The sequence below is a fragment of the Coptis chinensis genome, chromosome 6 (assembly GCF_015680905.1).
Source record: "Coptis chinensis isolate HL-2020 chromosome 6, ASM1568090v1, whole genome shotgun sequence".
In the NCBI taxonomy this organism is placed as follows: Eukaryota; Viridiplantae; Streptophyta; class Magnoliopsida; order Ranunculales; family Ranunculaceae; genus Coptis; species Coptis chinensis.
Genome location: NC_141461.1, coordinates 6,344,579 through 6,359,241, shown reverse-complemented (window position 1 = coordinate 6,359,241; position 14,663 = coordinate 6,344,579). Strand labels below are relative to the sequence as shown.

At 37.2% G+C, this 14,663-nt stretch overlaps 2 long non-coding RNA genes across 3 annotated transcripts in view; one reads left to right on the top strand and one right to left on the bottom strand.

Moving 5' to 3' along the window:
• Nucleotides 1-1,562: 1,562 nt before the first annotated feature.
• Nucleotides 1,563-14,663, bottom strand: part of LOC147491087 (uncharacterized) — a 96,216-nt gene continuing 83,115 nt past the window's right edge. For both annotated transcript variants that reach the window (XR_015200033.1, XR_015200034.1), the window contains 2 exons: nucleotides 2,337-2,427; nucleotides 1,563-1,730 (listed from right to left, as the gene is read on the bottom strand). This is a non-coding gene — a long non-coding RNA (uncharacterized LOC147491087). The remainder of the gene's footprint in view (nucleotides 1,731-2,336; nucleotides 2,428-14,663) is intronic.
• LOC147491096 (uncharacterized) lies at nucleotides 12,796-14,156 on the top strand. Its single transcript, XR_015200037.1, has 2 exons — nucleotides 12,796-12,929; nucleotides 13,797-14,156. It is a non-coding gene; the product is annotated as an uncharacterized LOC147491096 (long non-coding RNA).

Here is a 14,663-nt window from a genome sequence, read left to right as displayed (position 1 = left end):
TAAAATCAGGGTACACTCACCTGACATAATAATGCAAATGGATGAAGTGGTGAGTCTAGGGAGAGAAGAAGACAGAGTGATATGGTTGGTGTCTATGAGTGGAGACTTTAAGCTTAAAGACACTTACAACAGCTTAAGGAACTCAAGACCGGCGACCGAAGAAATGGCATGGAATTGTGCGGTTTTGAATAGAATACCAAGACATTCATTTATTGCATGGTTAGCAATGCGGGGAGGACTCAAGACAATGGATGTGCTGATGGAGAGAAAGGTTGTGACAACATACACCTGTGTGCTATGTTGGCGGGAAAAAGAAACGACGGTACATCTGTTTTTTCAGTGCAACTATTCAGTGAGTATATGGCATAATTTGATCACAAGTGCAGGGTATATGAAGCAAAGAAGTCAGACATGGCGAGAGGAGATTGAATGGATCATCGAGAAATCAAAAGGGACGGGATGCAATAAAGATGCGCTGAAGCTGATGTTCAATGGCTTTGTGTATGAGATCTGGCAAGAAAGGAATCGAAGGGTGTTTTGAATAAGCGGCAGCAGCAGAGCACATAATACAAGTGGTATTGAATGATACGAAGACAAAACTTCGAGCATGTCGATTATAAGATGAGTGAGGGGCCGAGTAGAACGCCGAGAACAGGATGTGGAGATTAGATATTGAAGTCGAGAGGAGGCCGGTCGGTGGTGCAAATGGGAGAGATGGAGAAAGATGTAAGTATCTTGAGTACCGATGGAACATTGCAAGGTAGGCAGCGTGGAGGATGGTCGTGATGATAAGGAATCATAGTGGAGAAGTTTTGGCGGCAAAAGGGAAGTCTGAGTTTAAAAGCATCGCGAATAATCGAAAGCTACAAGGACTAATGCACGGACTCAAGTTGGTTGAAGGCCACAATGTAATGAGAATTAAAGCCCGAGACGGACTCAAGTAATGTGGTCTCATTTTTCAAGGCCCAAAATCAATACCCATGGCGAGGCAAAAGAACATAATGGATGATATACACCACTATATAGGGAAATTGGAAGCATTTTCTATTGTCCATGTATATAGGGAAGCTAATAAGTTGGCAGACGCTAGTCGCCAATATTCCTACTCTCTTCATAGAGATAGTACCTAGTTCATTTTAAGAAGATGTTAAGAAAATTGTATATGAAGATGCTACAGAGCAAGGAATATGCAAGAATGTAAAAGCTTTTATTATTTTATTTATGAAAAGAGATAAGGGACCTCTCTAAAAACCCTGCTTACCTACCAAAAAAAAAAACCACAAGCCCATCATTATCGGTGTATAAAAATTAAAAACATCAAACTTTTGGGTCATGGAGCAATTTTTGGTACTAGCATCATGCACGTTTCAAGACGCTTAACAATACTTACGAAGTTATAATTGAGAAGTAAACCTACGCAACAGGATAAAAACTGTTTGAAACCCAAAATAACCAACATTGATTTTTTTTTATCATTCAGGTTTTAGAAATATTCAGTGCATGCTCTTTGATCCCTCTCTCAAACTCAGGTTTTAAACGCGTCGACAATACATCGCGCATCAACCAAGTAGCAACATCACCTAATGCACAGATGGTGTGCCTATCAATTTGCTTAGTCAATCTTTCAATGATCATCCATAGTCATCATATCCCTTCTATGCAAGGTGTGCATTTCTCACAACTCTCATACTTGTAAAAATATGAAAGACCTGCAATTGCATCTACAACACCTGTAAAAATAAGAAATAGTACAATCTTAATTGAAATAAAAAATAAGCCCTTGTGTTAACAATCTGAATTGAAATAAATATAAACTACAGAAATAGTACAAAACATAACATCCTCCTTTTTGAATGAAGTCCGAGAGAATGTATGCGCGGAGAAGAGAACATGGAAATAATGGAAGACATGACTTCATATAAAAGATTGGATAGAGATGTGACATAAAACTTGGAGGTAGCTTCTTTAAAATTCAGACCTCACCTTTCAAGGATGTAATAAAATGGTTCACACAAAAAATGTCATGAAACTCACTGCGATATAAAGTAAAAACTAATGTAAACAATTCAGAGAACATGGAAATGGATTTTAGACTCTCTAAGAGTGATAGCTATGAGCCTGTGAGTATTAAGCTGCAAGTAGAATTAACCTAACATCATACTCAAACTATGAAGAGAAAATTGAATGTGAGCAAAAAGGTTATTTAACAATCAAACTTCTTATATTCTATTTGAAGTATGTTTGGCAACTGAGAGAATGAATAGAGAAAACAACATGATGAAAATAATGGAACACATGGCTTCATATAAAGTTTTGAAGTTTAGAATGAATATTACCATCAAGTCTATGAAAATTGAATCTTCCGAAGAGAGCTTCTGAAGAGAGCCAGCCTAAATGAGGTCCTCATCCAATTTGTAAGTATTGTACCTGGTTCCATTAGCAAGTATATTATATAATGTAAGCTACATAACATCTTTTTTTCATAATGTATTGGCTTAGGTACTATGATTAGTTTAATTATAATTTAAAAAAAAATAAAAGAAAGAAAAGAATTTCAAGATAATATAATCCGAGAGCAGTATAATCATTTCAATATCTTCTAAACACAAAATTAAAAGATAGGTTACAAACTTGATCTTTCGTATGTTGAGTTCTCAAAGAGGTCACAAATAGAAGCGAAAAACTCCACCTTTTCATCACAACAAAGAGAATAATATTAACAACTGCAAGCACAAATATTACAAATATGTGCTGGATGAAAACCTCGATTACCTAGAAAAAGCTATGAGAAATCAAGTTGGTATTTCAGCTTCTACCAACAAAGCGGTATATAATAAATAGAGACCAGTTGATCCCGCTATATGTTATGTGTACTTGTCATAAAATTGACCATGCTCAAACACATGATCGACAGATAAGTCCCCACATGAGGCGATTAAATGCGTCCCATGAGATTTGTGCCGCGATTAAAAAGCAAATCTCAAAGCGTATTGGGAACTGTTTTTCTAGTGAAGTCAAATGGAAGCTTGAGATCTTCCTCGACGGCCGTTGGAATTCGATGAAGAAAAGCGAGGTTTGGCAACACGACTTCCAGTTAGAATTTAAGCATAAATGACATTTCTTCGAAACCACGGACAAAGAAGTCTTGTTTCGTTTCATAGACCATTGGTTGGGTCGATAATTCTCATAAGTATAAGTGGGGCTCCTAGTTTCAGTGTCAATTTGTGTGGGGCTAAACCACCCGGAGATATGGAGTCTAAGAACATTTGTAACTGTCGTGTGAGGCTAAACAACAACATTCTGAACATTTGTAACTGTCGTGGGATAGCCATATAGGCGCGGCATTAGGCCGGGAAAGGAGGCTTGAGCCTTGGTTTCCAATGTTTCCCTCCGAGAATCCCCAACAACACAGTCTCCTCAACACCAATGTAAGCACCAGCACCATAATGGACATGAACATCCATATGCATTTTCCCCCAAAAGTCCATCTTCTTAAGCTTCTTTCCCGGCCATCCCAAATTAAAAAAATGTGTCAGAAATGGGATCTGGGCACTGATTGTCAGTGAATGAAGCGAAAAATATTGGAAGTTCACTAACATCCACAAAAATAAAAACTAAAAATTAATTTTCTTAAACATCTTGACAGTTCAATACTATTTAATCCTAAAAATGCAATAGGGAAATGTCAGGAAATTGACTGAGCTATAGGACATTGTTTCGGCAGTAACCTGCTTTAACACAACGAGAGCAATGGTGAAGAACGCACTAAGAAACAGAGAAATTTGATGTTTGGGGAGATGAAATTGAACCAAATAATGGCTGCCTACGTACCCAATATCTATTCTCTAGGGATCAAGTTTCAACGTAGTTCCTTATTGTGAGAGAGAATGTTTCTTTATGAATTGGTAGAGGCCCGAGTCCTAAGAGAATTGTGTTTGTTTGTCAAAAGAATTCTTATCTCTTTGAACATCTATCCTTATATTTTAGAATAATGAACCTGGACATATTCATAAATAGACCAGTTATTAGGTGTAGCTAGGATTAAGCCCTTGGGCTTAATTGAACTGGGATGGATCCGTGGGTTAATGAGCCACAAAGTGTGGGTCTATACATCGCCCTCTCTTTGGTGGATGAGCAAATAAGTTAATATAGAAAAAAGAATTGAAGAACATCGATTTAAAAGAAAAGAAAAGAAAATAGAATAAATGTTACCAAGTATTGGCGTGCGTAATCTCATTGTCAAAAGCGATAGCAGGCGATGACAGGAGACGAAAATTATTGGCGACAAAAGACGGAAATAATTAGCGAAAATTATTGGCGGAAAGGCGGAAGTTATTGGCGAAAATAATTAGCGAAAATTATTGGCGAAAGTAATTGGCGGAAATAATTGGCGGAAGGGCGGAAGTTATTGGCAGAAATAATTGGCAAAAATTATTGGCGGAAGGGCGGAAGTTATTGATGGAAATAATTGGCGAAAATTATTGGCGGAAAGGCGGAAGTAATTGGCAAAAATAATTCTTAACTTAATTAATTGTGTGAGGTCGGCTAAAAAGCTAAGAATAATAGAGCTGCAAAAGTAATAATATGGGTTTGGAACTTGTTTGGTTATAAGAAAAAACAAATGAAATAGGTAAAAGAGTAGTAAGACCGGCCTAAATGATTTGTTTTGTGTACTCTTGTTTGACTGGCCTGGATAAGTAAAAGTGAGTAGAATAGGAATAGAACCATTGAAAAAATTGGAGTGCTAATAAAACAAAAAAGAATTGGTATTGGTATTGGTAGGACCGGCTTTATGACAAAATATTTGTTGGAAGAGGAGTTATATTACGTAAGACCAGCTTTAATTAGTAAGAAGGGCTAAAAGATTGCCCATGTGAAAAGAGCATGACCGGACCCATGTGAAAAGAGAATGAAAAAAGCAATAGGAATAGGACCCATGTGAAAGTGTAGGGCCGACTTACCATGCGAATTTCTTGACTGAAGTTGATGTAGAAGTTGGTGTTGGCGAAATATTGAGATTGACAATAAAAACAAAACAAGGAAGTGAATAAAAACAAAACAAGAAAGGTAATGTATGAAAGGGCGGGTTCCACACTGAGGAGTCCTAATACACAAGGGAATAATATTTAGAATTGTTGTTTAGCTAAACTATCAGAACCCACTATAAATACAACACACTAGCTAGGTGGGGTTGGAGAACCAAACTAAATAGAAAGAAAGAGAAAAAAAAATTGAGAATGAAACCGGTAATAAGGATTATTATTATTATTTGTTGGAAGCGAAAATTTGAAACGGTAATGGCGAGAATTCAACTTCAACGAAGATGGACCAAAACAAAAGGTACTTTATACATACGAGGTCAACCAAGGAAGACTTCAATAACGGAGATGAAGAAACGGTTTGCATTACAAGAATTCAATGTGGACAGTGTGAAAAGTGTTTTACAAAAAGCCAAAGAAGATGAAGTAGTAGCAACATGGCACCAATTATTATATGGTTTGAAATTTCCCTTGGATAATACTGTTGCAAGGATCTTAGAATGGTGGCATGTTACACCTGCGCAGATGTCAGTTCCATTTTGGTTAATAGTTTCAAGGATGCGAAGATTACAACTACGGTACAAGCGAAGATTTGGGTGTCAAGAGCTTTACTCAATTCAAGGCCTCATGTCACCGAAAGACAATTTCATAATGTTGGTTAATGCACTTTAAAAAAGAAGGGAGAGATTTAGTGGTCTTCACGATAGTAAAAGCATTGGGAAGATTATCCATTATCGCGATGAGGGAAGTGGAACCACGGAGGAAGGGGCGTTCCCAACAATTTTACTGGTAAGAAACTGTATTGTGTTTACGCATAGGTTAATATTATATCTGTGTTAGGAAAGAAAGATTTTGTAATACCTTAATTACTAATTGTGTTTTTGTTGGTGGCTGTATATGTAGAGGAAATTCCGCCGATTGACATGGTAGACATGGATAGCAAAACACAGAATAGCTTAAAATTTTACTTCCATGGGAAAATTCCAGCTGAAGTATTTGACCTAAGTTTCCCAGATGATATAGTGGACTTCCTATGTGAGGTGGAGGAAGAGGCGTAAAAAGAGGATGAGAGTGAAGGGCAAGAGAGTGAAGAAGAAAGTGATGATGGAGAAGAAGAAAGAAGTTTTGAAGGAGAGGATGAAGATGAAGATGAGAGTTGTAAAAGTTGTAGGAAGGAAAAATAATAAAAAAAAGTGTGTGGAGAAAAAGCAAACTAAAGAATTTGAAGTTATTAGTGGACAATTAATTAGACAAAATAAGATCAAATATCAAAACAATATTATTAGGAATAAACGAATAATCGTAGAAGATGAAGATAGTAATAATGATCTGAGGGAAGGAGTGAATACTTCAAAAAGAGGGAGAACGCTAAGGAGAAAAGATTATGAGTTACCGTTGAAGGGCGATGGTGAAACTTATAAATTTTTTAGAAGATGGTTATGGGAGAAGAGAGAGAGCGTAAAAAGAAAAGGGAGAAAACCGTGGATAAAAATGTAGAAGAAAGAAGAGCGATCTTGCATAGGTTGGATTTGACATTTTAACACTGAAGGAAAATCACAAAACGCAAGGTGAATCTAACAATTTAATCCAAGTGACAACTAGCATGCAATGGGAGAAAAGGAACGAGGTAAATTATTTGTTTAGTTATTTAACTGTAGCATGCGTTTTAAGGTTATGTTAATATTTCATGTAGTGAGAATAATAGAAGAATTAAATGAGATGGAAGAACAGGAGCGGAACGCCACTGTAAGGACTGAAGAATTAGAAGATTTGAAAGCCCGGGTGAAAACGCAGGAAGAAGAAAACGAAAAGATGACTGCAAAAGTGTTGGGGTTAGAAAAAGAATTAAGTGTTGCTAAGAAAGAGAATGTGAAAAATAAGAAATTGTTAACACAAGCTTCCCTAGAGATAGGAAATAAGGAGATGGAGAGGATGCAAGCAATTATGCAAAAGGCAGATGTTCTGGAAGAGAATGAAGAGAGAAAGAATACATATAATAAATTATAGGGCTTTTTAGACTTTGGTCCTAACCATACTTGGTTTATTAGGGTTTGGTCCAGAAAAGGTTGAATATTAGGGTTTAGTCCTAGTTTTGGTTTTGACCGATCCAACTGAGTTGGATCGTGGTCAATCGCCTTTGTATTTTCGAAATGGCAATAATACCCTCGCGTGTAATATCCGCGTGTGCTTCTATTTAATCAAATTAATTGACATCGTCGACATCCGACTTCGACTTTCAATGTGGCCGCCGATCTGAAATTTGCGCATCTTGAGAATACAAATGAGATTTTTGTTTTGGATGTGAAATACGCAATTGAAATAAGGAGGAAATGATCACTCACTCTCTCACTCTCTCTCTCGACTTCTCTCCACGAAACCCTAGCTCTCATGTGTGAAAAACACCAAGTTTAACAGCGGCATACAAACCCAAACAGCCAAACCCAAATTTCTTCTTCTCTAACCACGAAATATGAAGAACCTCCATTGGAGTTGTTGATCGTGTTTTTTTTTAATGATTTTCATCTAGTGTACCTATTGATCGTCATTGTTTTATGGTTTTGAAGCTGTTGTGAGGTCATAATCGTTGATCTAAGGTCATCATCATCTGTTGTCGTCATAAAATTGAAGGTTGTTGCTTAAAGGTTAGTTTTTTATGTTAATCTTAGTAAAAATATAATTTTTATATAAAGTTGTATGATAAACATGAAAGTGTTAGCTTGATCTGTTGGAAAAATGGTGGCTTTCTCGTATGCTTCTTATACTGTTATTGTTAATTTTCATTAAAAGCGTGAATTAAAATGGTGGTTTGTTGTATTGCATGGTGCATGGCTTAGTCTATTGCCGCACACTTTAGAAAACATGGACTAAAACCTAATTTTTAACTATTCAGTTGGACTATGATTATATTAGGAAGTAATTACAAGTACTTAACTCTATATGTGGACATGCTTGATTTGGGGTCTTTTCTTTCATTTTGTCCGAGAGTCGATCCTTTGTTAGGAAGTAATAACATTTGGAATATGTTGTAAATGTTTGAAATTAGGAAGTAATAACATTTGGGATGGATATATTGTAAATGTTTGAAATTATATGCATTTGAATGATCTATATTTGCAAGTTTATATTTGTCTTGCATTAAATTGATTGAATGTAATTGTGAGAAGGGTCCCCTTTGTTTGAATTGTTTCTTATTAACTGATTTATCCTATATGTTGTTTGTTTGTATGTTTGTGGACAGAGGAAGAATGGCCAATCCTTTGCTAGGTGTAAAGGAATTTGTGATACATTATGGTGGTAAGTGGGGGAGAACTATTCCTGGGAAGATAAAAGCTAGTCAATACAAGGGTGGTAAGAGAGAGTGTGTGAAATATGATGGGGATGAGATATTTCTGCTAGATTTGCGAAAGGATTTGCAGAAATTGGTTGGTGAAGGAGTTAAGTTTGAGATTGCAAGTTTGATTGAAGGGAAGTTATGTAGCATAACAGAAGACAAACATCTGATGGATATGTGGGGTAAGCTTACACTTAAACAATACCACCTATTTGTCCTCCCACCTCCACCAACTGCTCATAACTCTCCCCCACCACTTGACTTCAACATCACTGCTTATAACTCTCCCCCACCACTTGACTCCAGCATCACTGCTCATAACTCTCCCTCACCTCTTGACTCCACCCCAACACAACTGCCCACAACACCCAAGAAACCTTTACAAGTCACTGAAAGTGTTAGAAGATCACCTAGATTAAGTCCGGTTCCCATTGAAGTTCCCACTCCAAAAACCTAATCCAGTTCCCACTCAAAAAACATAAACCCGGTTCCCACTCAAAACCTAAAACCAGTTCCCTCAAAAACCTAATCCAGTTCCCACTCAAAACCTAAACCCGGTTCCCACTCAAAAGCCTAAACCAGTTCCCACTCAAAACAAAACCAATGACACCTATAAGAAAGTCCAACAGGCTTAACATACTCTAAAACTAAACCACTTGTAGGTCCCAATGGAGAGCCATTGGTCTTTGACATTCGATGATGAAGAAATTAGTGAGCCACAAGCAAGAGAGGAGGTGACCGAGAATGTGGTTGAGGGGCACAATGGTGTTCACCATCCGGGAATGATGTGCACTTGTCTCAATTAGATCCACGCTGATGATGGTTTCGTACTTTCGAATATTAATGAGTTTCGGAAGAATTGAATGAACCCGATGGTACTCATGTTGAAGTTATTGATGTGTTAGAGGAATTGAATCCTAATGGTAGTCATGGTGAAGTTGTTGATATGTTAGAGGATTTGAATCATAATGGTACTCATCTTTGAAAGTGTTGATGTGTTAGAGGATTTGAATCATGATAAAAGGGATCTTGAAGAACCTTTGTATCGGTATGGTCAATATTTTGGGCGGTTTTGGTACTTGTTTGGATGTAGGGTATGATAGCACCGGCGAAGAAGATAGTGATGAAGAGTATTGTCCTACGGTAGTGATTACTCCGAGAATGAGTTAGATAATGATATTGATCCAATGATGGTTGATGAAGAAGTTCACAATTTAGAAGAAGAATTACAAGGCACTGTTTTGGGAAATTGGTCCATGGGAACAACAAATGTTTTCGAGATTGAGGACATGGCTAAGGTTTCTGACCCTGTTGAAGCTTCTAAAAGGTTTGGCTCGTGTGAGTTGAAGCCTAAAATGACATGGGCAACTGTAGAGGATTGTAGAGAGTTCTTCCAGACAATGGCAATTAAGCACAAGTTTAGTACACAACAAGTGAGAAATGAGAGAGAGATACATTTTGGCATGCAAAGATCCTAGTTGTGAGTGGACTATAACCGCTACTCTTACCAGAAAAGACATGCACACTTTTTGTTCTTAGAAACTATAATGATGAACATACATGTGAAGCTAGTGTGAAGAACAAGTTTACCTGTGCTAGAGCACCATGGGTGGCTCAAGCACTTGAAAATAAGATGAGAGAGCATCCGCATTATGACCCTGGGATATACAAGCGAGAGATGTTTTTTTCAATGGAGTTAGCATATCATATTGGATTAGTTGGAATGCTAGGACATTGATGCTTGAAGTGATCAATGGCAATTATGAGGAGGGTTATAGACTAGTCCCGGAGATGTGTGGGCAGATTATAAAGTCAAACCACAGTAGCCTTGCCAAACATTTTGTGAATGAAAAGAATCATAGTTTCATTGGTGTTGTTGTTGGCATTAAGCATCAAATCATCACTGATGGATGGTTGAATGGGTGTAGACCAATTGTTGGTATGGATGGCTGTTTTCTCAAAGGCAAGTATGGTGGGTGTTGTTTAACCTGCTATTGGATTGGATGCCATGAATGGGATTGTCCCTCTTGGTTTTTCATATGCAAAGGGGAGAATGGGGATACATGGAGGCAATTCTTATGTGAGATGAAGCCATTTCTTGACATGCATAAAGACAAGCTTACCTTCATCGCTGATGACAAAAAAGGATTAATAAGTCTTTGTTGATGAGTACTTTCGATTCAAATCACGGTAATGCCTAATAGGTGATGTTGTTTTTTTTGTATATGTATATCTTGTTTTTTTGTATATGTATATGTTGTATATGTATAATAAGCCATTTTGTTTGTATATGTTGTTTATATCAGTCATAATGATAATATGTATATGTTGGTTTTCTTCCGTGTATTGCTTGGACATATGTATAAGAACTTCAAAAAGAATTTTGGCGGTGAATTATGGGAGAATCTAGCTTGGGTGCAACTAAGGCATATAAACAACAAGAACTGATAAAGATATTGGGTGTTATCAACAAAACAAACAAAAAGCTTTGGATTGGTTAGACACCGCCAAGGAGTTGTTGGGCTAGGGCACACTTTGACCGACATCAAAGTGTGATGAGTTAACCAATAATTTCAAAGCTTCAATTCTGGATATTAGCATCGGAGATAAACCATTGGTTCATTTTATGGATAAGTACAACCTAAATTTGCTGCAAATGGTCTATGATAGAAGGGGAATTGGCATTGTCATTGATGCCAGTGAAGTTGTACCAAATGTGTTGTTCATGATAAAAAGAGAGAGTTGAGATACAATTGGTATGAGATAAAGGGTGTATCGATGTCAATACTTAGCAATCAACATAGTTCACCCATATCACCTTCACTACCTTGGTAAAGATAGTCTGCCGAATGGATAGTATTGAGGACTAATATCAACAGACAAGTACAAATTAGGCATTGTCGAGAAGGTGGGAAACAAGGACTCAAAATAAAAGAAGAAAAACATAATCCATAATCACTTGTAAAAAAAAAGAGAAAAGAAACAAATGGTACCTGATTTGTAGTTTGTACTCCCTTGGTTATTAGATTGACGAAGATGAAGACAACAGACAAGTTTCCAAGAAGTCGGGTTTGGGCTTGGTCTTAGAAAGATGAAGCCCGATCGTTTGCTGGGCTTTGTTGAAACGTTGAAAGAGTCAGACTGAATAAACCCCGTCAGTTTGTGGCATTTTAGTTGGGGTTTATCTTTGTGTGTTCTTACTGTGATGGATCCGACTAGAAGCTGGGCAGCTAAGTGGTTGAGAATTCCAACTTGTAATTTTGTGATTTGTATTAAATGGGCAGCATGTGTATACGTATTTTAAGTGTCTGATGTGGTAGTCGATGTAGTATTGGCAATGTGTTAAGTGGCCGTGGTGGTTGGATGTGTAGAAGGCTAGAAGCACAAAAAAAAGAGAGGGTGAGTGAATGTGAAGAAACATGTTCGTTTGTTTCGTTTATGCCAAGATAATAACTGGATTTTGTTTTTCCCCTATGTGCTAGATACGTTTGAACACGCACACTTGTTTTGAGATGTGAAAGAAGGTGGGATACTCACAAGGGTAAACCTTGATGACAAAAGTTCATCAGTGATCTTAGGTTATAAGGTAGTTTCGTAGGATCCATTAATTAACTAGTTCTTTGTACACTCCCACACACTGACACACCCCACAGTTAGCTTATTACGTCCAGGAAGAGAATTGAGAATAAGACTTCATATGCAACTGTTTGTTCTTCGAAATAATATTGGTGCAGGTAACAATTAATTAACCAAGAGCATTAAAATAACTTTAAAAAGAAAAGAAAAAGGCATGAAAACTGTTGCAGCTTTCTATATTTCTCTCTGCGGTACTCTTTCCTGATTCTCATTTAGTTTTGTTTCAATTTTTTTATATGGATTCTGTAAAGGTGCGTTTTGGTCCTCCTTTACATACAAGATTAAGAGGAGAAGGAGATTGGATATTTATAAGACCGAGTTCGTTGATGAGCGAACTGCCTACGTATCTTCTCTCGATCCTAGGGGAAGAGAAGAATCAAGTCTAACGTAGTTCATGTAGGTGGTATTTATAGCCGTTGAGTATGAAGATCTGTGAGACACGTGTGCTGACATGTACAGATGTATGGTTGAGATCAAGGATGAGTGTTAGGTTGGCTTTGGTAGGAATTCTGTAATGATAGGGATCAGTAGCTGTGGTTAGTAGCTTGCGGTAGTGGTTTGTCAAAGTACAGCTTTGATAATGATTGCATATGGATAAGAGATGGTGTCATAAGTCGAAGTATGCTCGTTAGATCATCCTGTTCGAATTGCATTATCCCCGAGTGAGCTGAAGTAAACCACCTACATGAGGCTTAGCTGCTCATGAAGCGAGCTTGGAGGACGTTGACATGAGGTCGATGTGGTATTTCTGTTTATGCTTTGGACACGTGTCTAATATTCATTATATGTGAATATTACTCCTCACAGATTCAATTTGATAAATTTACTTGATTTGTTGTACCTTCTTGGCCTATTTACAGGTAGATTTCTCCCCTGGTTGCTACACGCTTGCTGTGACGGAGGTACTTCCAGAAGAATATCAGGTTAGTGGCGTTAATTTGATTATCTTACTATTTAGTATTGCATTGCTGCTAGATGCTCCGCCGCTCAGCATATTTTGACTTATCCTCTTCGAAAAATTCATATGTAAAGAAATATTGCAAACTTTAGAATGATGAATTGTCCTTTCTTTTTTGTGAGTTAAGTTTGAGGAAGGGTTCTAGAGGTACTGTCACAGACCTTATATTTTCATTCCAACGAATTCTATTTTTGTGCTCTTCCCCTGATGGCCTAATTGTTGTAACACAAGGAGGCTTTTAGATTTTATGTCATGGTTTGAGGATGTCTGATGGATACTCTGTTTACATTGAGGGCTCTTCTCTTCTGTAACACAATCTCTGTAATTAAATTATCTTTAAATGTGGAAATTTGTTCTTAAAGTGTGTCAAGATGGTGTGCTGACACTGTAGTAATACACTGAGCTGCTCAAGGCAATTTTTTTTAGAGGCACTGTTGATGCTACTAAGACCAACCTAAAAAGATTGGTTCTGGATAAATCTTATTGTCCAACCTAAAAGAGTTACACCTTAGATCGGTTTTGATTGGTTCTGGGTGAATTTTACTGTCCTTGCGTATCATCAGAACAAATGAAGTTTATAACAGAACACTACTTTACAAAATCTTATTAAGAGTCAGCTATTTGGTTGGATTTTAATGTGATTCTTCTTGTGGTATTGTTGGTAAACAACCTATTTTATACTGAAAAAGCTCCTCTGGCTTTCTTTTGTATTGATGCTCTGTTGAAAAAACGTAATCAGCTCACATATCATTTTGGGGAAAAGTTAACTCCTGTTATTCATTTTCTTTTCTTGTTTGCTGACTGAAGTGCCTGATATTTGCATTTTTCGCAGACTCTGTGTGCAGAAAATCATGTGCCATACATACCACCAAAACGTGTTTGACTGGTCAGGAGGATCTTGTTATCTACATAGAGTTGGTGTATTAAGGTTACTTAGGATAAGCAATCAGTTGATCAGGGACCTCTCAAGTCACAATGACGCTGAAGCTAGGAAGCTATTGTGTGTTTATATTAGTAAATTGTTGCAGGCTTGGATTTAGTTGAAGCTTTTATTTGTGAACAGGTCTCAAGTAGTTCAAACTTCTCTACACAATTGAGAAGATAAGATGACCTCTTGAAAAAACCCAAAACATTGTTGTTTCTGCCCGTTATGTTTTTGTGCATTTAAATTGATGATGTGCATTTGATGGTAGCGGCAATAGTCGTAACTTTAACAATCTCTGAGTCATCTGTATTTCCATGTTCATGCAAAAAGAAGAAGAAAGAAAACCCTTTTCACCTCGAAGGTGAGTTGCTTGTGACACTAATGTAAATGTAAGTGTAAGGTGAGGCAATGCCTCCCGTTCTTTTATACAATGTTTACATTGACTGGAGACGCCATCCAGCTAAAAAGTAAGGCTTGCAACTTCCAGTTATATCCACTAAATTTAAATGACAAGCCATCCCAGTCAGGAGATACATTTACAACGAGTCCTGTTTTTCAAATGAAACTACATTTACAAGTTGCTGAGCTGTTCTTGTACTTGTGCAATATCATAGCGTTTTTGGGAATAATTTGCCTAAGAATCTGAAACAAAAGTAGCGTCTACAATATTACATGACAGTTACTCAAAGAGCCCCAAAATATGTGGTTGCAAGTTGCAAGTCGCAACACAATTAGTGTGTGCCATTGTTTTTAGGGCTGAAATGAAAGAGAATC